This window comes from Cetorhinus maximus, chromosome 5 (genome assembly GCF_964194155.1).
Source record: "Cetorhinus maximus chromosome 5, sCetMax3.hap1.1, whole genome shotgun sequence".
Classification (NCBI taxonomy): domain Eukaryota; kingdom Metazoa; phylum Chordata; class Chondrichthyes; order Lamniformes; family Cetorhinidae; genus Cetorhinus; species Cetorhinus maximus.
The window spans coordinates 88,434,409-88,459,801 of NC_135883.1; the positions used below are offsets into that span (position 1 = coordinate 88,434,409).

Sequence of the window (25,393 nt, forward strand, 5' to 3'; positions counted from 1 at the left end):
TTGGCAGACAGAGCAGGATTTTAACTTCCTGTCTGGTCTATTTCCTTCCAGTCCAGGAGTTAAAATTCCACCTAGACTTCTGTTCATCTTACAACGTCACTGTAAATTAGACTAACTAAATGTTTCTTTGTTTAATGTCTGAATTTAAGTACTACTAATTCAGATTAAGTTGTGGGTAACAAATGGACACAAGCCACACAAGACATTCCTTACTTTAATATTTAGTTACCTAGCAGTGAATGATAACATAGAGCATAATCCTCACAAATTCACGGAAAAGAGGATGTAAATGTCAAACAAGCAGAATAATAGTCCACATCACCGTAGGAACACAAACACAACAGGCAGAAAAATAGACTTCACTTGTTATAAAGCAGGTATGGCTCAGCTCCCAGATTGCTAGCCACAAAAATCAATGACAAGGAGTAAAGCAATTCCTGGCCAAATGAACCACAGCAGGACATTGAAACAAAGACTTTTAACAGAGCACAAAATGCAGAGCTGTTCTTTTCAAAACCAGAAACAGTGGGAGAATTAACCTTAAGATAAACAGTAAAGTTTTTGATCCCCTGTTTTGATACAGTGCAGTATCTTGTCAGGATTTGTTAGAGATGAAGAGCTGCTTTAACTCAAATACTTTGTGAGAATAGCTGATGTCATGTTCATATTGATGATGGGCACTGGAGAATATTATTATATTAGACAAAATGTCTCACAATTAGAAAGCGGAGGGAAAAATGTAATAAACATTACATATTCACCCTGACTTTTTTGCTTACTTCTGTGCCCTCTAAGACTACAACCTCTTTCACATCGATTTGGAATTGTTTTAGTTGCACATCATAACAAAATTAGTAAAAGAACTCCAGAGCCAAATCCAAATGCAGAATTAGAACCCCTTGCTGAAGTTATTTTTCTCTACTTGTACCTGAGTCCAGTGACGTATCAAGCTGGGTTTCAACAGCACACACATGGTCCATTGGAATCTTGGGTAATTTATCAGCTGGTTTCTCAGCCTCCTAGGCTTTTGAGAAAGTAGTTACTGCTGTCTCTTAAAATCTTAGAATATCTACCTGCTGGGGAGGAGTGCTCTGCTTATGTATGTAAGTACACATGTGGAGAGCTTGTTCTAAGGGAATAGAATGCTATTTACAGTCAGGACACCTTGCACTCTAACTGGTGTCATGCTGGCTGTGCTTGACACTCTGAAGCTACTGCTGTCATACTTGTAATGCTGTTTGACTTTAGCCTAAAATAATCTTCCAATTTTAACAATTTGCAATTTGTTTGTTTTGGTATAAGCATAGAATGTTTCCTCTCAGAATGCAGTAAATTGTTATGCTCTAGAAGTGCTTTAATGTGTTCCTTTTAATTTATCAAAACACAAACTAGTAATCAACACCTGGCAGTTATTTCAATGCAGACATATCACGGTGAAAGAAAATGACAATTGATCAAATTGTTGGTTGAAAAAAAGTGCACAAATTCAGGTTCTGTGCTCTCTGCCAAAGGGATTTCTAACAAGGACATGAGACTCGACTATAAATTGGAAAAGCTGTAGCGGTAACACTCTTGCCTCTGAATCAAAAAATTATGGGTTGAAGTCTCATTCCAGTATGTGCACAGAAAATCATGATTGGTATTTCAGTGCAACATTGAGGGAGAGCTGCACTGTTGGGGGTGCTGTATTTTGAATGATATGATAAACCAAAGTCTTTGTCTGCTCTCTCAGGTGGGTGTAAAAGATCTCAAAGCATTAAATCAAATGCAATCAGGCAAGTTCATCCTAATGTCCTGGTCATTGTGAACCAACTTCGCTGAAAAACAGATTAGCTGGCCATTATCACTTTGTTGTTTGTAGGACCTTGCTATGCACAAGTTGGATGCTGCTTTTCCTACTTTAAAACAGTGACTACCTCAAAAGAAACACTTAATTGGCTGTAATACACTTAGGGAGGTCCAGAGGTCATGAATGATTTGATATGAATGCAAGACTTTCTTTTTATTAATGAAAGGGTAGTTTTGTGTGCTGAGCAGTTGGCACAGGCTGGTTGTAGAACATAGAGCATCGCAAATAAAATGTAAAAACTAGGATAAAAACAGTCAATGTTGAAAATGCACAGCAGGTCTGGTAGCACGTGTGAAGAGAGAAACAATGATAACTTGACCTCTCTTCAGAAGTGTTTCATTTCAGATTTCCAGCATTTACAATATTTTGCTTTTGTAAAAGTTGGAAATTTGATGCAAGTGGGAATTTGGTGCAGAGGGGGAAGGAGCAGTTGCTTTTTGCCTCTATGTGATTGTGTTACAGGTAAGTATTTAATCCAATCTACGTATTACTTAAAATAGATCAAGTAATTAGTGAAAAGACTAAAAACTACAAGCTAAGTTGATTAAGTACATAGACTGATTAAATAAATAAAACTAAGTTCTATAGGGGTGGCAGTGTGGTGTGCCACAACTGCGGCATGTGGAAGTTTGTGTCTGGAGGAACTTCAGCTCAGAGTTAAAGTCTGAGGTGCAGATATTGCAGAACATCAGAGAGGGGGAGAGTTAGCAGGACACTTTGATCCAGGAACCGGTCCCAATACTTAGGTTAGATAGTGGTGCAGGTCTGGTTATTGGTAATGGATGAAAGGGTCTGACTGTGAGTCAGGCAGGTAAGGGGATCCCTGTGCTGTGCTGGAGGGGCGCTCGCCTCGGCCCTCATCCTGTAGGTACAAGACTTTTGCTGCCTTTGGATGAGGGAAAAGTTTGCAAGGTGGATGAACAAACTGTCTGCAGCACCGTGATACCGGAGGCCATTCAGGTTGGGGGAGATCGATAGACTTTCGGATTGTAAGGGAATCAAGGGATGTGGGAATTGGACTGGAAAGTGGAGTTGAGGTCGAGGATGAGCGATGATCTTATGAAATGGAGGAGCAGGCTTCAGGGGCATATGACCTATTTCTGTTCCTATTTCTTACATCCTTATGAAAACAATCTTTAGGTAGGAAAGTGTGTGGAAGTTTTTAGTCATTAAAACAAATTTATTTTCAGGACATCAAATAACTCCATAACTGGAAAACTGTGTGCACAACAAATCCCACCTTCCTGCAATTACCTTTACTAATTGACGATTGCTATGGGTGCCTCAGGCCATCTCTATTGCCAGTACAATTCTAAATAAATGTGCTGCCGAGCTTTGCATTATTGTTAAGGCTGCAAAATAGATGCACAGTGGCAAGTGATGAACACCATATTGAGGACCTGTTTACTTTATTCAGAAAGGAGCTTTACAGCTAATTGGTGGAGACAACTAAAATGCCACTTATCACCTGTGGAATATTGAGTTTAAACCCGGTGCAAGAAGGAATAATGAAAATGACTTTTGCTGTTGGCTCTTGAGCAATATGTGTAAACTCAGTGTGGTGATCTTATTAGCATCACTAATGAATACCAATCTCCACTATATCATCAGGCATAATTAAGTGATCAGTCCTGTTCTAGGCATCAAAGTGCTTGACTTACATGTTTTTTGGAGCCTGTAAATGACAACTTGCTTCAATTTTTGGAATTACTGTCCAAAACCCTATGAAACTAATGAATCAAATCATGGTAACACGCGTGACAAACAATTGTTGCATACAATTCCCACTATGTACATATTGTTGAGTAAATCAAACCTTATAAGGCGGAGCTTTGATGAATTGTTTTATCAGGTGTCACCTTTCAACAATAATAACAAGGCTGCATTGCATACATATAAACAATAGACAACCTTCAGATTTGCTAAACTGGCATCAATGAAGTTGATCTAAGGATGTAGCTGAAATCTTTAAGAGAAGTCAGCACCAGTAAGTTAAACTGTAGTTTATGCTGTGATTGGCCAAAATTAAATTGGGTTTATTCTGATACTTGTAGTGCTCATAGGAAGAAGTGATCTCAGCTGGAGTCACAATTTACTACATAAAAGTAGGGCAAAAATAGCTTATAAAACAGGTATTGTACTCAAGGCCCTGTGCTTTCTCCACATGATTGGTCATGCCTGCTAGGACACTGGTAAGAGGCAGCAAACAACAAAGATAAATTACTAAAGTAGTGGAATGGTAGAGTGAGCAGTTGGCAGAACCTCAAGAAAGTTGCATTCAGTAATTGTAGCATTAAATGAAAGATTTATAACAGCAACTGTCCCTTGTATATATATAGAATCTAAATCAATAGGCAAATGATCCAAGGTGCCAAATCATTAGAAAGATATTTGCCAAGGAGTGATCAAAAGCTTGGAAAAAGAGGTGGGTCACAAAATTGCATTCAGTAGCACCATAGCTTTGGTGTTACTCTGTCATTTTGGTAGCAAACTGGCACTCAAGCCATGTGCACATTCTGGCATAACCCATGCTGAATGCTATCTTGGTGAGGGCATTAACAGGGGTATTAGGAGTGTGTATTGGGTGTATGCAACATTGGCCAATTGTGATGTCAGTCAGCATGTAACACTGATTGGAGGTTACATTTTTGCCTTTGTCACCGCAGTTAATGCCCTCTCTTAAACACACAAGGTGAACCTTTATTCAGCAGCAGGAAGAACTCCCCACAAATGCTATTTAAAGGGATGATCCGTAACTTGCACATTACATTGTTGATTCATTTCTAATAGCTCTGTTTGAGTTTCTAGGAGTGTTTGGTGGCTTATACTGCTTTTTAAAGTTGGCGAAGTCTGTGGAGAAAGCCTTGGTTATGACTCCAAAGGTTCTGGGCGCATCGGTTGCTCCTATCATGAGTACTACATTACACTTCCACTTGGGCTGCAGCATGAGAGGCAGATGGTGCAGAGGCTGTAAACCTAAGAACATAAGAACTAGGAGCGGGAGTAGGCAATTCAGCCCCTCAAGCCTGCCCCGCCATTCATTACGATCATGGCTGATCTCATTTTGGCCTCAAATCCAATTTCCCGCCCTCTCCCCATAACCTTTCAACCCGTTACTAATTAAAAATCTATCTCCTCCTTAAATTTATTCAGTGTCCCAGCATCTACTGCACTCTTGAGGTAGTGAATTCCACAGATTCACGACCCTTTGAGAAAAGTAATCCCTCCTCATCTCCGATTTAAATTTACCACCCCTTAGCCAAAAACTATGGCCTTTCATTCTAGAATGCCCCAGAAGGGGAAACATCCGCTCCACGTCCACTTTGTCTATCCCCTTTAGCATCTTATATACCTCAATTAGATCTCCTCTTATCCTTCTAAACTCTAGCGAGTATAAGCCTAAACTGCTCAATCTCTCCTCATAAGACAAGCCCCACATCTTTGGAATCAATCTCGTGAACCTCCTCCGACCTGCCTCCAGTGCAACTACATCCTTCCTCAAGTAAGGGGACCAAAACTGTGCACAGTACTCCAGGTGCGGTCTCACCAATGCCTTGAACAGTTGCAACAACACTTCCCTATTTTTACTCTATTCCTTTAGCAATAAATGCCAAAATTCCATTTGCCTTCCTTATTACCTGCTGTACCTTTATACTAGCTTTCAGCGATTCATGCACGAGGACACCCAGATCCCTTTGTACTGAAGCATTCTGAAGTTTCTCTCCATTTAAATAATAAGTTGCCTTTTTATTCTACTGACCAAAATGGATAACCTCACACTTATCCACGTTAAACTCCATCTGCCAAATTTTGGCCCATTCACCTAACTTGCCAATATCCATTTGTAAATTTCTTATTTCTTCATTGCAACTTACTTTCCCACCTATTTTGGTGTCATCTGCAAATTTAGCTATAGTACCTTCTATCCCTGAATCCAAATCATTAATATAGATTGTATTAGTTGGAGCCCAAGGACCGAACCCTGTGACACCCCACTAGTTACAGCTTGCCATCCAGAAAAAGACCCATTTATCCCGACTCTCTGCTTTCTGTTGGTTAGCCAATCCTCTATGCAAGCTAATATATTACCCCTAACTCCGTGTGATCTTATCTTGTGTACTAATCTTTTGTGCAGCACCTTATCAAAGGCCTTCTGGAAGTTCAGATATGCTACATCTACAGGATCCCCATTATCCACTTTACTTGTCACATCTTGTAAAGAAGCTGCTCAGAGGGAGGAGGAAGGAGGAGGGCTTATCCGCCTACGGTCTTTAGAGGCCACTTCTCTTACCTCCGACTAGATCAGGAGCAGTGTGTGATTTGTCTCTATTTTATGAAGGAGGTGCTCACAGAACTCAGCCAGCACTTGCAAACAGACCTGCAGCTACAGAACGGGTCAAGGACAATGCTGCCAGTCTAGGTGACCATGGCTCTGAATTTTTTCATACCGGGCCCCTTTAGGTTTGCTGTCCACCGCTGCATCAGAGTTGACATGTGCTCTTTATCCCAGGAGGGGAGAATTCATTGTTTTTCTCCTGAAGTGATAAGGCAGAGCCAGTATGTGGCTTGGCCAGGATTGAGGGTGTCTCCATGGACAGAGTGCCGTTGACTGCACCTACATGGTTTTGCATGCACCCTGGCTGGAATTTTCTAGGCAAATTGGTGACAGGCTGGGAGACAGGACGGCTGGCAAAATGGCACGGGAAATCAGCTGGATTCACAGAGAAACTATATAAACATCTGAAAATAGCCATTTCCGCTGTTTCTCAGGGGAGTTCCCTAATCTCCTGCAGACTTTATACCAGGAGATCAGGACACCTTCCAGGGAAATAAACAAGGACTCCAGGTTTCCCCTGGGGACCAGGATAAAATTCTGCTTCCAAAGGAGCTGGGGAGGACAGGTGCAGTTGGGAAATTGATTGGGACCAAGAACTGCCACGTTTCAGCTCCAAAAGGAGAAGTTATGGAATTCCTGTTCATGACATGGACTACATGGAAGGTTCATTGAAAAATCCAAGGATTTTTTGGCATGATGAAAGAAGCAGAACCAACGTGTTTCACAACATCTCCCGATCCCTGATGCCCCTAGGCCCTTTGCCCCAGATGGCCTTGAGACTGGTATGATATTGGCAGTCTGGTTAATAGGCCCAAGGAAGTGGTATGCACTGACCCCAAACCTGGGTCATAGCAAGGAAAACCGTTTGAAAAAAGGCCTTTTCATTTTTAACATCAGCCCACAGGCTTTATCTCTATGTGGCAATGTTCCCATTCTACATCGAGAACTTGCCTGCTTTATTTTAATTACATGACTCCACTAAGCCTGGACATTACAGCTTGGTCGGGGCATGAGTTGCCAGTCGGGTATCATTTCTGTTCCATTGCAGTTGTGACAGGAAAATAAAAGCAGCATCAAAAAATTTTTGGCCCTGTGTTTTTGTATTTTGCATAATTTCCCAAGCTGGCTCTTGTTCAATGACAATGCTCCAGTCATTGCTCCAATGCAATCACCAGAACAATTTAATGAGATGAGCTTCCAACCTCATATTCGCTCTATCATTAAGACCGCCTATTTCCACCACGGTATCATTGCCTGACTTCGCCCCTGTCTCAGCTTACCTGTTGCTGAAACCCTCATTCATTCCTCTGTTAGCTTTAGGCTTGACTATTCCAATGCACTCCTGGCTGGTCTCCCACGCTCTGTAAACTTGAGGTCATCCAAAACTCTGCTGCAAGTGTTTTAGCTCACAGCTCCCCTATCACCTCTGTGTTCACTAACTTACATTGGCTCCCAGTCAAGCAATGTTTTGACTTTAAAATTCCCAACCTTGTTTTTAAATCCCTGCATGGACTTGCCCTTTCCTATCACTGTAATCTCCTCCAGTCCCACAACCCTCTGAGATATCTGGGCTCATCCGCTTATGGCATCTTGTGCATTCCCAATTATAATCGCTCCACCATTGGTGGCCCTGCCTTCAGTTGCCAAGGCTATACACTCTGGAATTCCCTCCCCACACCCCTCTACCTCACTTTCCTCAAGACACTCCTTAAAACTTACTTTTTGACCAAGCTGTTGGTCAGCTGACCTAGGATCTCTATCCGTTGCCACCATAAATTTTGAGGGTCTCTATGTAGACCTCAAGGGACCTGTCTCTATTCTACCTATGCTAAGCAAGATATTGAGACTGACGAGGGTTCTTGTTGAACACAATTACATGAAGTTTATTACTAGCAACAACTATATACAGCTCTGCACAGGCCTTGATCTAGCCTGGGTCCTAACAGTTACATAGGCTGATTACTTGATTATATGCCTGACTCATAAGGTATACATAAAGTCTTATTGATACAGAGCCAAAGACAGTAGTGAACATCAGCAGTAGAGATCACAGGGTATAGTGAGCATCTAACATGGAGGCTGTACATTTTATCCTCCAGCCTTACACATGGTGATGTCATTGTGATGTCGCTATGCAGCTTCTTAAAAGGTACAAGTCATTGTCTGCATTGGTGCGCATACAATACCACAACAACCTCTTTATGTGGTTCGGTGGTATACTTTGCTTTTCACACTCCTGTGAAGCAACTTGAGACCTTTTATTAATGGTAATAGTGCTATATAAATATAAATTGTTGTTGTTTTTGTTGATGTTATAGCCCAAAGAGGTGCAATTATTCAACAGGCAACTGTGAATCATACCCATACTCCATTTTACAGGGTACATGAAGATTGCACATTGGTGAAATTCAGATAAACCGTACAAACTACAAATGTCCCAGGTCTGCTCTCTGCTGAGTTAGTTGATAAGATTGAAGTAGTGCTACAGTTGGCCTCAACATTGCTGTGTTAGGGATGGGAAATTTGGGTAGGTTTGTCACTGCTGATTGTTATAGAAATATAGGAGCATAGGAGCAGGAGTAGGTCATTCGACCTGTCAAGCCTGCTCCAACATTCAAACAGACCATGACTGACCACCTACCTCTTACGCTATTTTTCCTCACCATCCCCATATCCTTTGATTTCATGAGTATCCAGAAATCTATCAATTTTTGTCTGGAACATGCTCATTGATAGAGATTCCACAGCCCTCTGGGTAGAAAATTCCAAAGATTCAACACCCTCTGAGTGAAGAAATTACTCTTCATATTAGTCTTAATGGCCTGCCCCTTATTCTGAGACTGTTATTCTGGTTCTAGACTAGCAGCCAGGGGAAACATCATGTCCACATCTACCCTGTAAAATTTTGCACATTCCAATGAGATCACTTCTTATTCTTCGAAACCCAAATTATTCATGACAGCTGCCCGAAGTGGATATGAATTGATATTCAGTGAGTAAATGATCAGGTTTGGTCATTGTGGGTGAACAGCCTGCTAACATAAACCAGACAAGAATAACATTTACTTATCTGAGAAACACGACAGAGCCTAGGATCAATGGAACCCAGCAAGGAGTCAACTCCTTCAGAAGAGAAAGGAGAGAAAAATGGGAAGAAAAAGAATGTACACATTATTATTTATTGTAAACTGTTAGCAGAATTGAAAAATGTCCTCACATGGCATTGGAAAAAAATGAGAGAGGAGAAAACACTGATGTAATTTTTAAAAAAAAATCTGTGATCATATACTTTAATTTATGACTGTTGTTCAGAACGTGAAGTGCTGTACTTTAGTAGTAGCTATATTAAGTATACCGGTCAGTGATATATTAAAAATATAGCTGAACCTGGCTAAATGCACAGCTCGTGTGCCAAGAACTGTTATGATTTCTATACACTGCAGATGTTAATAGTCAAATGTCACATCTTTGTATAAAAGCCAATTTAATAATTTGTCCTAAAATCTAAACAGAATCAGAGTTCTAAATGTGCTGCTGTTCTAAGGTGATTTGACTATATATCATCACAAGCATTCAAAACCAGGCAACGGGGTATACTTGTTTTAGAATATTTTCAATCTACATTTCATCAAAGTTTTCCAGCCACAAAAGAACAACTCAAATACACATCATATACATATACCTTTGTCCCGCTCTTCCCCTGCAACCCTCCATGTTCTGGAATCTTACACTGATTTCTCTGTATTTGGCCTTTTACATTGTTCCAATGAAGCTGAATACAAGTTTAAGATCTAGTGGCCCCAAAATCCCTAGGTTGGGGAAGGCCTAAATCAGTAATTCCATCTTGGCAAGAGCAAGTCTTCTAACAATCATAACTTAAGACCACCACCAAGTATACCTTCCCCTCCCCTCCCCTTTTAGCATTCCAAAGGGACTGGTCCCTCTGTGACACCCTGGCCACTTGCCATTAACCCCAACAATCCCTTCCGTTGCCACAGCACCTTTCTATGCTAAAATAAGAGATGCAACACCTACCCTTTTACCACCACCCTCCCCACCATCCATGGCCCCAAAAGTCCAAGGCCCCAAACACTCCTTTGAAACAGCGATTTACTCATGCTTCTTTCAATTAAGTATGCTGTACTTGTTGCTCACAATGTAATCTGCTTTACACTGGGAAGACCAAATGCATAGGGTGATCGCTTTATGGAACATCTCTGTTCAGACCACAAACATGATGCTTAGCATCCTACTGCCTGTCATGTTAATTCACCGCCACGCTCTTCCAGGCCTCCTGCAATGTTCCAATGGAGCTCAATGTAAACTCAAGGAATAGCACATCATCTTCTGATTAGGCATTATACAACCTTTTGGACTCAACATTGAGTTCAATATTTTTAGACAGTTATCTTTGTCCACATTTTGCTTTCTTTATCTTTGCAGGTTTCAGGTTTACTCTCATTTTTCTCTTGTTTTTGCTTTCAGAAGGGCAGCTGTTCATGATTCTGCCATTTACTTCTCCTCTAGACACACCTTTGTCTTTGCTCATTACCATTCCCTTTGACGGTGGCCCAGCCCCAACTCTTGTGTCATTTAATCTCTCCTGTCTTCCAACCAATCACAAACCTTCTAAGTTGTTCTATTTCCATCATCCCGCCTTATACTTGCTTAAATCATCACTTTTCTAACTTTTCCCAGTTCTGACAAAACTCATCAACCTGAAATGTTAACTCTGACCGGGACTTTCCAAGGCGGAAAGGGTTCCATCATTAGGGGGTACCAGTAGTAGGATACAACCCTGTTTTGACGGGCAATCAGACCCAGGGCTGCATTTTACCAGTGATAGACAATTAAATGGCTGCCATGCTATTAAGGACAGCGACCCAGCCCCAAGCACTGCCATCCCAATCAGAGGGCCAACAGCTCAGCAGCCTCAGCAGTGCCACCAGGAACCGGGCAACACTCTCAGGAGCTTGGGGTGCAGCTAACGGAAGAGGACGCATCGATGGATGTGCACCCTCACAGCGAGGTAAGGCAGGCCCTGGCGAGGGGAGTGGCTGGGGTTCGGTGAGAGCAGATGGTGCGATTGCCACTGGTGCAATCTCCTCTATGGAGCAAATAATGACAGAATCACACAGTGCAGAAGCGGCCCTTCGGCCCATCGAGTCTGCACCAACACATGAGAAACACCTGACCTACCTACCTAATCCAGCACTTGGCCCGTAGCCTTGAATGCTATGACGTGCCAAGTGCTCATCCAGGTACTTTTTAAAGGATGTGAGGCAACCCGCCTCCACCACCCTCCCAGGGAGTGCATTCCAGACCGTCACCACCCTCTGGGTAAATAGGTTTTTCCTCACATCCCCCCTAAACCTCCTGCCCCTCACCTTGAACTTATGTCCCCTCGTGACTGACCCTTCAACTAAGGGGAACAGCTGCTCCCTATCCACCCTGTCCATGCCCCTCAATCTTGTACACCTCGATCAGGTCGCCCCTCAGTCTTCTCTGCTCCAATGAAAACAATCCAAGTCTACCCAACCTCTCTTCATAACTTAAATGTTTCATCCCAGGCAACATCCTGGTGAATCTCCTCTGCACCCCCTCCAGTGCAATCACATCCTTCCTATAATGTGGCAACCAGAACTACACACAGTACTCCAGCTGTGGCCTCACCAATGTTCTATACAACTCCAACATAACCTCCCTAATTTTGTAATCTATGCCTCGATTGATAAAGGCAAGTGTCCCATCTGCCTTTTTCATCACCCCACTAACATGCCTCTCCGCCTTCAGAGATCTATGGACACACACGCCAAGGTCCCTTTGTTCCTCAGAACTTCCTAGTGCCATGCTGTTCATTGAATATTTCCTTGTCAAATTACTCCTTCCAAATTGTATCACCTCACACTTTTCAGGGTTAAATTCCATCTGCCACTTATCTGCCCATTTGACCATCCCGTCTATATCTTCCTGTAGCCCAAGGCACTCAACCTCACTGTTAACCACCCGGCCAATCTTTGTGTCATCTGCAAACTTACTAATTCTCCCCCCGACATAATGTCTAAGGAGACCCTCCCAGCATCTCCTGGGAGGTTGCCATGATTTACCAGGCAGCCTCCCCGCATGGTGGAAGGCAACCCTGCAACACCCCGGCTAATGGTAAAATGCCAACAGAGGCAGGAAAAGGCCCTTAATTGGCACTTAAGTGGTTCAGTTGGGCTGCAGGCAGGTGGGTTATCTACCATCTTTCCCGCTGCCAGCAAAATGACATGGAGGACATCAGGGCCGCAGCCAATGCCTTCCTGCGTCATTTTGCCAATCTTCCCACCTCTCAACCAATTCCCAAAGACCCTGTGAAATTCTAACCCCAGTATCTCTCTCCACAGATGCTGCCTGGCCCACTGAGTATTTCCAGCATTTTCTGTTCTTACTCCAGCTTTATACATTGATTTGTACTTTTTTAATGGAAACGATTTGATGTCAAACTCGAGTCTGTATGACCCTTCTTCAGAGTCATACAGACTCGAAACGTTACCTCTGTTTCTCTCTCCACAGATGCTGCGAGACCTGCTGAGTTTTTCCAGCATTTTCTGCTTTTGGTTCAGATTTCCAGCATCCGCAGTATTTTGCTTGATGTCAAACTCTTTGTTTTCCCATTCTCTACTTTTCTCTTTCTCATCTGTTCCTTTTTCTATTCTTTTCCTTGGGGAGGGTTTTCCCCATGTCGGGCAGGCCGAGCAGGAGTGGGCGCGGACAGGCGCGGACCCGATCGCTACCGGCAATCGGGTCCGCGCCACCATGTTACATGGGCAGACCAATTAAGGCCCATCCAGCATACTTCACGACACCTGTGCATAGCGGGAGTGGGCGGGCGGCAGCGGGCACGCTCAGAACACCAGGTCCAATGGCGACCCGGTGACCTGTATGTAGGAAGACCTGACAGCCTTGGTTAGGCTACTCGCAATGGCTGGGCGAAGGGCTCTGCAGAGGGACAATGGAGGTGATGCAAGTCCGGAGGGTAGGCCATCAGGGCAGGCCAGTCCAGAGGGTAGGCCAGTGGGGCAGTGTGCCCCTCGTTTTTCAGACGAGTGCCTAGCTGCCCTCCTGGAGGGGGTGGCAGCACAGTGGGATGTCCTTCTTCCGAGGGATGTGAGGTGGAGGCCCCCCCACTTGACCAAATGTGCTTGGGAGGAGGTGGCTGAGAGTGTGAGCTCCCATGATGTGGTGCGGTGCACATGGCTCCAGTGCCGCAAAAGGTTCAATTATCTCCTGCGCTCAGGAAGGGTGAGTACCATGTTGCCTCAAGTCACTTAATGTAGCCGTCACCCTTCCCCCCCCCCCAACTCTGAGTACAGTAACATCATTGAATCCCTCAGGGCATGGATCCCTCTCTGGGTGTGCCAGCAGAGATTGCCCATGCCCAGTTCACCCTGAGAGGGTTGAGCTAGGGTGTGTTCTGCACCCACAGCATGTGTGACACTGACACCCAGAGTATAGAATGGGGGTTGAAAGTCAAGGGTCTGCACCTAGGCAAAGTGCTGGAACTGGGAAGCATGTTGAAGTCAGGGTGCTAACATGTTGGGAGAGGAGCTTCCAGTTGGCGGGGCACCAATCCATCTGCTGGTGTTTGCGCTCCACATGCTTGTGCCTCCTTGCTTAGCAAAGTGGCACCTTGTGGTGCCACATGTGAAGGAAGCAGCATTTGGGCAATGGGGGTTGGGGGTCAGCCCTGGCTTGTTTGGGCGAATGTGCAGCAGCTTCGGGGTGACGAAGAACTGGAGTCCTGCAATGTCCCACTCTGGTTGGGGTGGCAGGGATGCAATGGGAATTCAGGTGCAGGCTGAACTAATCAATGCTCCTCTCACCTTAGGCACACCACGGGTTTCTCACTGGTGCTTTTATGTTGGCCCACAGTACTTAGTCGAAGGCTTGGTGTGATGTCCAACACCATTGTTGTTTTGCTTTATGAATTTATTTTTGTTTGCTCAATAAACCTTGACATGTTGCCATGCCTCAGAGTGATTCCTTACTTCTGCAAGTGGACGGGAAGCCATGGTGTTGTGAATGAGTTGTTTGATATTGAGCTTTATTGACAAGGGCCTTAGTTAATGTTATTATCCAGGCTGATTTAGCACTCAGGTATGGAGTGTGGACCCTGCAGCCCTGGCATGTGTTGAAGGTCCATCTATGGTGGGCTAGCTGAACCTTCTTTGGATTAAAGCCTCCCGGGTGTCCCTGCCTCCTTGGAGTATGCCCGGGTCAGCGTCCACCCCCTCAGCATTTCCCTGTGCGTGCTCATCCTCGGACTCACTGCTGGACTCATTGTTTGCATTCGGAGCCACTGCATCAACATCTTCCTTGTCCACAGCGTCACCCCTTTTCAGTGCCAGGTTGTGCAGAGCGCAGCATGCAACCACTATCAGCGACACACAACCTGGGAATATTGCAGTGCGCCCCCGAGTGGTCCAGGCATCAGAAGCACATCTTGAGTAGACCGATGGCTCTCTCCACCACAGCCCTTGTGGAGGCGTGGCTCCTATTGTAGCGCTGCTCAGCTTCTGTTCTTGGATAGCGGAGAGGCATCATGAGCCACCTTCTGAGGGGATAGCCCTTGTCACCCACCAGCCATCCATCCAGCCGGGCTGGAGCATTGAAGAGCTCCGGCACCTGGGAGTGTCTGAGGATGTAGACGTCTTGGGAGCTGCCTGGGTACCTTGCACAGACTTGCAGAATCTGCATCCTGTGATCACACACTATCTGCACGTTCATGGAGTGGAAGCCCTTCCTGTTGACGAAGGCACCAGGCTCACCCGCTGGCGCCTTGATGGACACATGTGTGCAGTCGATTGCACCCTGGACGCGGGGGAAGCCAGCAGTGGCCGCGAAGCCTCTGCCTCGCTCTGTCTGGCTGGCCTCGTCCCAATGGTAGTGGATGAAAGTCAATGCACGTCAAAACAGAACATCTGTCAGCTCCTTGACACAAGTGTGGACAGCTGATTGGGAGACACCGCAAAGATCACCCACCAACCCCTGGAAGGAGCCAGAGGCATAGAAGTTGAGGGCAGTTGTGACCTTTAGAGCCATTGGCATGGGGTGTCCACCCACTCAGTTTGCAGAGATCTCAGGGCCTATTATCTGACAGATGGAGGTGACTGTCTCACCTCTTTTGGCACTGGACCTCTGGCATATTGAGGTAGCTGCTTTGCCGCCTGTATACCCTGGCAGCAGGATATTGGTATCTTCTGTGACCCTTTCCGCCTTGCACTTCCTGTTGGCCCTGCACCCCTTGTGCCTGCACCTCTCCTCCCAAAGGTGGCTCCCCTGGAGGCTGAGTGTGGACTCCTGGCCTCCTCCCCCATCTAGCCCTTCCTTCCGGCCCTCCCTTCCTCCTCAGAGGAAGTGCCTCGAGTGGAGAGCATAACTCCCATTCCCAAATTAAGGGAAGGCTTCCTGAAAGCTGCAGGCCCCAGAAATGATTTCTACTGTAGAGTCCTGACCAAGGCTTTTACTCCTGTCCTAGGAGCTGGAGTGAGTTTTGAAGTCTTCCTGTCCACTCAGGCAAGTTAAAGTTACTTTCACACTTAAATCCCTCAAACATCACATTTGAGACCCCACTCACCGCTTTTATCCCGCCCGTGGATGAGGTTTATACAAATGTCTCCTACCCGCCTGCCCGTTGCGCCCGTGCGACATCCTGAAGGTCACACGAGCTGCGAAAAATGGAAATCAATTGCTGCTTCTAGGGCCTTAGATGGCCCGTTAATTGATGGCGAGTGTGCATCCAAACTTATAGCATGCCCGCCTTCCCAAATATCGCGATGGTGCGCGGTGACATCGGGACACTTGCCCGACGTCATAGCGTAACATTTTACACGCGGGCAGATGAGGCCTGCCCCCGCACGCCAACGGGAAAATTCTGGCCCTTGTCTTCTTTGATACCTTTACTGCAGCTCCTCACTGTTATGTGCAGTACTTGTACCTTGTTAATTAAACACTAGATGGCCCCCTAATAGGAGTAAACACATTGTAACGCTAACACTACTCACGTTAATTTTGATTTTTTGACAAATATTCCAGAGGATCTGGAAACAAAAAGCAGTTAATACCTCAGCAACATGAGTAACTCATTGGACATAACAGTGATCAGTGATCACAAGGTTACTTAGGTTGTCACTAAATTTTTTTTATTCATGTCGGCATTACTGGAAAACAAAGTAAAAGTACTGAATGGGACTGAGCTGGGGTGAGCATGCTGAAAGGCTTAATTTTTATTTTGATAAAAATGACTTTATAAGATACACCAAACATAGAGCAGATTTGCTTATTGTCTGCAGATCTGGAATAGGCATATTAACCCAAAATCTGATTGCTCTTGCCCAGTCTTTCAGGACAAAACATACGCAAAGATGCTCCAATAGCAACTGACCAGAAGCTGCTACTTGGGTGGTATTTAATCAGGAAAGCAGGGGTGTTGGCAAGGTGGTGGGGAGGCGGGCTGCGACATCTACCATCAGAACTGGTGGCACCCCTATCAACCCGATCTCCGGGAGTCCCGAGGGAACTAAGCCCCCTAATTGGCAACAGGAATCCTGCTGCAAAGGCTCTTGCTCCACACGGACATTTAATTGTAGGACCTCCCCCAGTGGGGCAGAAATCCTACTCCTGAGAGCTGTCAGCCAACCAAAGGCCTGTGGCTCTCAATTACCAGCAATGCCACCAGAAGCAGTGGCTACTGCCACTAATTTACTTGGTTTTCCACCAGTGGTCCCTGGAGAAAAGTCAATGGTGTAAGTGGTGTCCAACAATTTTCTAAATTAGAAAATCTAAATTCTAAATCTTCTGTTGAAGAGTCATACGGACTCGAAACGTTAACTGTGTTCCTCTCCGCAGATGCTGTCAGACCTGCTGAGTTTTTCCAGGTATTTTTATTTTTGTTCTAAATTAGACGTTCCCCAGGCTTACTTGCTATTGGAGCCTGCTGAAAAAAAGTATGAATTTGCCAAATATAAATTGAGTGGCATTTATACGTATATACACATTGAGGACTTCACGGTTAAAAATGGCCAAACTCTTATACCACACCTGCTGTAGTTATATTTCAGTAAACCAGGGTGACAATTTTAATTGATATCCAATGGGCTCAATGCATCTTGCATGATCTCTTGTTAACTGGAAGATTAAAGGAAGAACACCTGCAAATTCCTGAAGTAGATTTCAAGCCCCTACACAAATATGATCTCCAACTAAAGAAGTCCAAATACTCACTGTTCCAACACTCCATAGCATAGTCACTTGATGGTACATAACTTGAGCATTGCTGAAAAAGGAGACATGATGTTGAAGCTTTTCATCTTGCACACATCAGGATAGCTCACAAGAAATTACCAACAGGAACTGAGGAACAACAATTTATACTGCATGAGAAGAGAGTGCTGATTGGTTGGCAAGTGGAAAAAGCAGCATGGAACAGTTAACTACCCTGCTTTGCTCAAATTCAAACTGGGCAGGAGCATAAGTGGGAATTGTCAAAATTGTTTTGAACAGTTGAAGAATTTAATAGCAAATCCCATCATTAATGGGATATTGTGACCCTAATTTGCTGCCAATGTTATCTATTGATGTGATTCTAGTGGATGCAGGGGCCATGATTGCTCAAAGCTATCCTGACAGTTGTGAATAACTGATATGATTCACCTGCCTCAATACTTCTGAGGTAATTATTCACACATTGAAACTCTTTCGAGTTATCAACAGTCACAGATTGCAACTCTTTTCGAGTACAATCACAGTTCTTGGTTCCTGGGAGTGGGACATGAACCCACAACCCTCTGATTCAAAGGCGAGGGTGCTATGAACTGAGCCACAGCTGACACCTCTATTCACACATTGAACATGAAGCCCTTGAAATCATATTTGGAGTGAAGAAATTCCACATGTTCTCGATTACCATGATTTGAACTGGAAATGCTAAAACTGATACCGTCAGATTTAGCATTCAAGCACTGATCAGCTGCAATTTTGTGGAGCAGTATTTGTGGGCTTCACTCAGCTGTTTCCAATGAAGGTATGGAGTGGGCTAGTTTTCACACAGTGATAGGTTTCAGGATGGCTCAGGGAGTGAGTGAAAGGGCACACATGTTGTCAGATGCTACACTGGATCCTGGTGAGGAGGTCCAGAGAAGGAGGAATGTCTTGTACTCCCACAGGGGAAGGAGTCCACCTTGCACTCCTATAGTTCCTGTCCCTCTAGTCTGCAACTGGTACTGCTCTGCCTGGTCTCATGTCCTCCCATATTTCCTCCTGCAAACAAAAGGGGCCCCTAGAAATATTCCTATAATCAAGCACTCCCTCTGCCCTGGTGACTCCTAGAAGCTGTCCAATAAGTAGAGCAGCACTCAGTCTTTTTAGATGAAGTCTTCCAAGAATTCCCAGAGTGTTACACAATGCCCCAGAAAGTCTCTTAATGTGTTTCAAAGGTCCTTGTCAAACCTCTAGAAGCAAATAAACAGTAAAAGGTGATATACCTTTAAGCAGCGCTGAAAACCATTCAGCAACAATTTGTTTATTCCAATCAGCTGGTCACTGTTAAGAGAGCTCCTTTTTGGTCAGGTGCTAAAATCGCATGCAGCCTTTTTAATGAATGCTAATATACAATGTAATCATCAATCAGCTCCTTAAATGTTCCTTCAGGCGACCGATTCTAGTACAAGTTTCAACTCCTTTACCAGGGTGGCATCTTGTTTTAATTGAGGTTAAACACTGTTTTAGCTCAAGATCCCATCTTGGCCACCTCGGAGTATTTTTAGTGCCTGAGGAGCTAATACAAATTGCTCCCATATCCTAATTTCTGTAAGAATGTGAAAGAATGGAGTGTTGGTGTTATTGAACAGAAGCTGTGATGCTTTTAGTTTCAGTGGATGGTTTGTTGTGGAGGAGTCACAAGAATCAATTATGAAAACTGTACTAATCTACCATCTGTGATGTGAAAATTGATAAAGTTGTACATTACCTACCACCGACGTATATTTCAGGAAAGAAAGTGGTTGTTAAAACTCCTCAGAAAGCTTGCCTATTCCCATATCAAACAGCCTAACTACCTTCCAGTCTATTGTTCAGTCTAAACACCACCGGGTGGTCTCTGAAGAAAATTGTTAACCCTGACAATGTTAAAACTGAACCATAGACATTACCATGCACTGCGGCTGTTATTAATTCCAGTTCACCAATTGTTCATCCATTATCAATCCAACTTGGTCAGGGAAATTTCCAAATTATTTGGACTTCTAGATAGCTATGAGTGTAGTGGTTTTGAACATGGCCCTGGTGTTGGCATTTTGCTGCATACTACCAGAAGAGTGCTCTAGGATTTTTATCACGTTAGTGTAAGAAGCAGTTGCTGAATTTCTTAATGTTTTCAGTTACTAACACGGCTCATTTGTGGAGATGATAATTTTCTCATTGAAATTCTATGTGAGGGTAATGATATTTATATTTGTATTTTGTCAATGCAAGTAAGTACACAGAATGAATTAAACATCCTTTGTATTACATTTATTTTCATCTGAGTATTTTAGAGAGTCTTGCAAGAAAAAGCTACCACAAATATGAATAGTTACTCGGATATAACACCTAGTTGATTTCATTTAGTATTTTGCTCATTCCTTGGCTATGTTTCACAACGTCTGGATCAGGACATTTATACAGCTGGAGTAAATAGGGAGATGTTTAGTATATTGGCATTCTCTGTTTAAATTGGCTAGGATTGGATCATTTATTTGTTGTCGAGTGGAAAGCAATTGCAACATCTAAAAAGCAATGCACACATTTCTTTCTTAATCATCCTGTAGATTTTACTCTGGAATAGAAAACAGTCTCAACATTTGAAACTTGCACAATTTTAACATTTACCTCATCAGAACAGATTGCAACTTGTTCTGGCAAAGTCTTTAGATTTGCATCCGGATCACTGATAGAAGATTTTCTTCTTACATTGTAAGTGCTTTATAATGACACTGCTGGTATGAGAGAATTAGCTTCAAAAGCCACTGGAATGTCACTGTTTACCCGCTGACATATTGGATTTTGCTGAGCCAAACATTTGGTCCTAATGTTCATCCTGGCAGAAGTTTCTAATTCAATTGACCTGGTTTTCTTTAATACCTTCCTGAACGTCGATAATGTTTCTTGTCTATAATAATCAAAATCTGCATCAGTTGCGTTGTGTTCTGAATGAGTATAGTACACAAAGTGGAGAGAGGTAAGAAAAGATTGTGAACTAAGAGACAATAACAAATGCTTTCAACCCTTAAACTAACATTGCCCCCAACAATGTACAAACAGCCCAAGAAACCCATAAAGCATCAATAAACTGCTTCTGTAAGCAAAAGCAAAATATTGTGGATGCTGGAAACCTGAAATGAAAACAAAAATGCTGTAAATATTCTGCAGGCCTGGCAACATCTGTGGAGAAAGAAAGAGTCAATGTTTCAGGCTGATGACCTTTCATCAGAGCTGGAAAAAGTTAAAGATGTAACAGCAAGTACAGATGCAGGGAAAGGAGGGAGGGAGGAAGATTGAAAGGGATGAAGGTGAAGGGAATGGAAATGGGGCAAGTCAAGAAATAAAAGATGTGTTTAGAGGAGTGTAAATGGGCAAAGTATAATCATCCCCAACAGCTGCTGTCCAAAAGAAAGGGGCGAGGGGAGCAGAGGTTATGATCTAAAATTGTTGAACTTATTGTTGAGTCTGGAATGCTGTAAAATCCCAGTGGAAAGATGAAGTGCTGTTCCTCGATCTTAGGTTGAGCTTCAATGACAACAGTAAAGGAGGCTGGGGATGGAGAGGCCAGAATGGGAGTGGCATAGAGAATTAAAATGACAGGCGAATAGAATCGTGGAGTCACACTTGTGGACTGAACGAAGGTGTTTCACAATCAGATGCCCAATCTGTATTTGGTCTCTTCAACATAGAGTAGACCACATTATGAGCTACAAATACAGTGTACTAAATTGAAGGAAGGACAAGTAAATCACTGTTAAACCCGGAAGGAGTATTTAGGGCCTGGACGGTGAGAAGGGAGGAGTAAAAGCACAGGTGTTACATCTCCTGCCCTTGCATGGAAAGGTGCTGTGGGAACGGGAGGGGGTGTTGGAGGCAACTGAGTAGCCGTTCACAGTGTTGCGGGGGGATCAATCCCTTCAGAATGCTGAAAGGGGAGGGGAAGATGTGTTTGGTGGTGAAGATGGTGGAAATGATGGAGGACAATCTGTTGAGTGTGGAATCTAGTGGTGTAGAAGGTGAGCTCAAGGGAAATCCATCACAGTTCTGGGAGGGCAAGGAAGGGATGAGAGCAGGAGGAAAAAGGATAGATACAGAGTGCCCTGTCAACCACAGGGAGGAGAATCCTCAGTTTAAGAAAAGGAAGATAAATTGGAAGCACCAATATAGCACATGTCATGGTCAGAGGGATACAACGGTGACACAGAAACTGGGAGATAGCGGAATATTGGTATACTACTCTCAGAAATGGAGACAGGGAAATCGAGGGAATTAAAGGAAGTGTTGGAGATTGTACATGTGAAGGTGAGATAAGGATGGAATTTGGAAGCAAAGTTGATGAAATTTTCCGGTTCAGGGTGAGTGCAGGAAATAGCACCAATAAAATCATCAATCTACTGGAAAAAGAGGCGAGAGAGGTGGAACAAAGAAGAAGGGCAGAGTTTTCCCATTGGCGTGCGGGGCGGAACCGCACGCCCACATGTAAAATGACGCGCGGTGACATCGGGCGAGCATCCTGACGTCACTGCGCACCACCACGATATTTGGGAAGGAGGGCATGCTATAAGTTTGGATGCACGCCCGCCATCAATTAATTGGCCAGTTAAGACCCTTGAAGCAGCAATTGGTTATGATTTTTTGCAGCCCATGCAATCTTCAGGATGTCACACAGACGCAATGGGCAGGCAGCTGGGAGACATTTGTCCACAGGAAGGATAAGAGGACTGAATGGGGTCTCAAACATTGTAATGTTTGAGGTATTTAAGTGTGAAAGTAATTTACTCTCGCCTGTGTGAGCAGGGAGACTTCAAAATTCATACCAGCTGCTAGGACAGGAGTAGAAACCTTCAGGTCGGGACTCTACAGTAGAAATCATTTCTGCAGTCTGCAGCTTACAGGAAGCCTTCCCTTAGCCTGGGAATGGGAGTTGTGCTCTCCACAGGAGGCACCACCTCTGAGGAGGAAGGGAGGGCCAGAAGGAGGAGGAGGCCAGGAGTCCACATTCAGCCTCCAGGGGAGCCACCTTTGCGAGGAGAGGCGCAGGCACAAGGGGTGCAGGGCCAACAGGTAGTCCAAGGCGGAAGGGGCCGCAGAAGACGCCACTATCCTGCTGCCAGGGTTTACAGGCAGCGATGCAGCTACCTCAATATGTCTGAGGTGCAGTGCCGAAGGAGGCTCCTTCTCTCAAGGGAGACAGTCAGCTCTATCTGTCAGGTGATAGGCCTGAGATCTCCGCAAACTGATTGGGTGGATGCCCCATGCCAGTGGTTCTAAAGGTCACAACTGCCCTCAACTTCTATGCCTCTGGCTCCTTCCAGGGGTTGGTGGGTGATCTTTGCAGAGTCTCCCAATCAGCTATTTACACTTGTGTCAAGCAGGTGACAGACACTCTGTTCAGGCATGCATTGACTTTCATCCACTACCGCTGGGATGATGCTAATCAGATGGAGCGAGCAAGAAGCTATGCAGTGATTGCTGGGTTCCCCCACATCCAGGGTGCAATAGACTATATACATGTGGCCATCAAGGCGCCAGCAGGTGAGCCCGGTGCCTTCGTCAACAGGAAGGCTTCCACTCCATGGATGTGCAGATAGTGTGTGATCACAGGATGCAGATTCTACAAGTCTGTGCAAGGTACCCAGGCAGCTCCCACGACGCCTACATCCTCAGACACTCCCAGGTGCCGAGGCTCTTCAGTGCTCCAGCCCGGCTGGATGGATGGCTGCTGGGTGACAAGGGCTATCCCCTCAGAAGGTGGCTCATGACGCCTCTCCGCCATCCAAGAACAGAAGCTGAGCAGAGGTACAATAGGAGCCACACCTCCACAGGGGCTGTGGTAGAGAGAACCATCGGTCTTCTCAAGATGCGCTTCCGATGCCTGGACCGTTCAGGGGGAGCACTGCAATACCCCTCAGATCATGTGTCGCTGATAATGGCTGCATGCTGCGCTCTCCACAATCTGGCGCTGGAAAGGGGTGACGCAGTGGACAAGGAAGATGTTGACGCAGTTGCTCATGACTTCTCGTACACATGCAGAAGTAAGGAATCACCCTGAGGCATGGCAACATGTCAAAATTTATTGAGTGAACAAATGTAACTTCATAAAACAAAACAAAAATGGTGTTGGACATCACACCGAGCCTTCGACTAAGTACTGTGGGCCAACGTAAAAGCACCAGTGAGAAAACCGTGGTGTGCCTAATGTGCTTTAAATTTACGCTTACAGGTGCTACATCTAGGTGCTGTCCCCTCGCTGGCACTGGCATCTGAGACAGCCTGCTCACTGTGCTATCCTGTTGGCCTCGATGGCCTTGGCGGACATCCTCTGGCCAGGGGAGCATTTGATGGCCCCGCCTAGGAGGGAGCGGCCAGTTGCACAGCTGGCGTCTCCCCAGTCGTCACAGCCTCATTGGATGCCATGGTCACTGGCAGGGGGGGAGGAGGAGCTGCTGCCTTCATCCAGAGCGCCCTGAGAGGACACCACAGAGACAACAGGCAGCTGCTGCGCCGATGTGAGGTCACTTCGGACCTCCCTGCTCACCGCAGATGGATGGGCCCAAAGCTGGGAAATGGTGCTCAGACCATTGAGGGCTTGCAGGTCCGAGCGTAAGCCCAGGAGGACCTGATTATTTTCTTGGAGGTGCCTCTCCATGAGAGTCGCCACTGTCTCCATGGAGGAAGCATGGCGCTCAGCCATGAGGCTCATTGCATCGGTGATGCTCCGCGTGGACTCCTCCAGCACGGGCACCATGCCACGCATAGCCTCATGTATCTCCGCCAGATCGTGCTGCACTTCTAGCATTCGCTGCCTCATTGACGACTCCAGAGGCACATCATCAGCCACCAACTGAGCATGTACTGGGTCCCCAGCAGTCCTCCGATTGCTGGCGCCCTGGGCACTCTCTGTTTCTACCAGCACCTCAAGCGAGTGTGAAGTGCCTTCACCGCTGTGCCCGGGACACGAGCTGAAGATCTAATTCCCACCGAGTAACTAGTACCTGCACTGGTGCCTGCCTGGCTGAGATGGTGTGACGCTGGAGAGTGCATATGCTCGGGGGCTTCAGGGGTGAGACGTGGGCCCTCTGTCTCTTCCTCCCGGCCCTGCTCAGGTGATGCTGAAAGGAAGAAAAAGGACATTTTTGGAAGAAGGACATCCTGCTGTGCTGCCACCTCCTCCAGGAGGGCAGCTAGGCACTCGTCTGAAAAACGAGTGGCACACTGCCCGCTGGCCAACCCAATGGCCTACACTCTGGACTTGCCTCAACAACATTGTCCCTCTTTCACCCAAGATCAGGAAAGCCAGGGTGCAAGGGCGCTGGGGTTTCCAAGATTTCAGGCTTCCCACGGGTGCAGGGTGCCATCAACTGCACTTGTGGTGCTCAGATCTCCATGGCAACAAGCGACTGCAAGGGCTTCCACCCGCTGAATGTTTAGCCTGTTTGCGACCACCACAAACACATCCTGCAGGTCTGCGCATGATTCCCAGGGAGTGTCCATGACTCCTACAGTCTCTGTCAGCCACAGATCCCTGATGTCTTCCAGGGTCCACAGAGGCTGCAGGGTTGGCTGCTCGGGGCCAAGAGCTACCCACAGAGGAAGTGGTTGATGACAGCCATGAGTGGCCTCAGACTGCAACAGAGAGAAGGTACAACGAGGCTCATGCTGCAACTCACAACTTGGTGGAGCAAACCACTGGGATGTTGAAAATCAGGTAATGCCTGGACCAGTCTGCTGGAGCCCTGTAATACTGTGCCTAGAGAATGTCACGCATTGTTGTTACATGCTGCACCCTTTACAACCTGGTGCTGCAACAGGGAGAGTTGCTGGCTCTGGAGGAGATGGGGGAGCTGGAGGTCTCCACCGATTAGAAGAATGATGACAGGGATAAGGGTGAGGAGGTCCTTGAAGGTGAGATCACTTGCGCTCTGTGA

The 25,393-nt window shown here is 45.4% G+C and overlaps 1 long non-coding RNA gene across 1 annotated transcript in view; it reads left to right on the top strand.

Moving 5' to 3' along the window:
- The first annotated feature begins 981 nt into the window (after positions 1-981).
- Positions 982-25,393, top strand: part of LOC144680793 (uncharacterized) — a 119,233-nt gene continuing 94,821 nt past the window's right edge. Inside the window, exon 1 of the long non-coding RNA XR_013576627.1 lies at positions 982-1,103. This is a non-coding gene — a long non-coding RNA (uncharacterized LOC144680793). The remainder of the gene's footprint in view (positions 1,104-25,393) is intronic.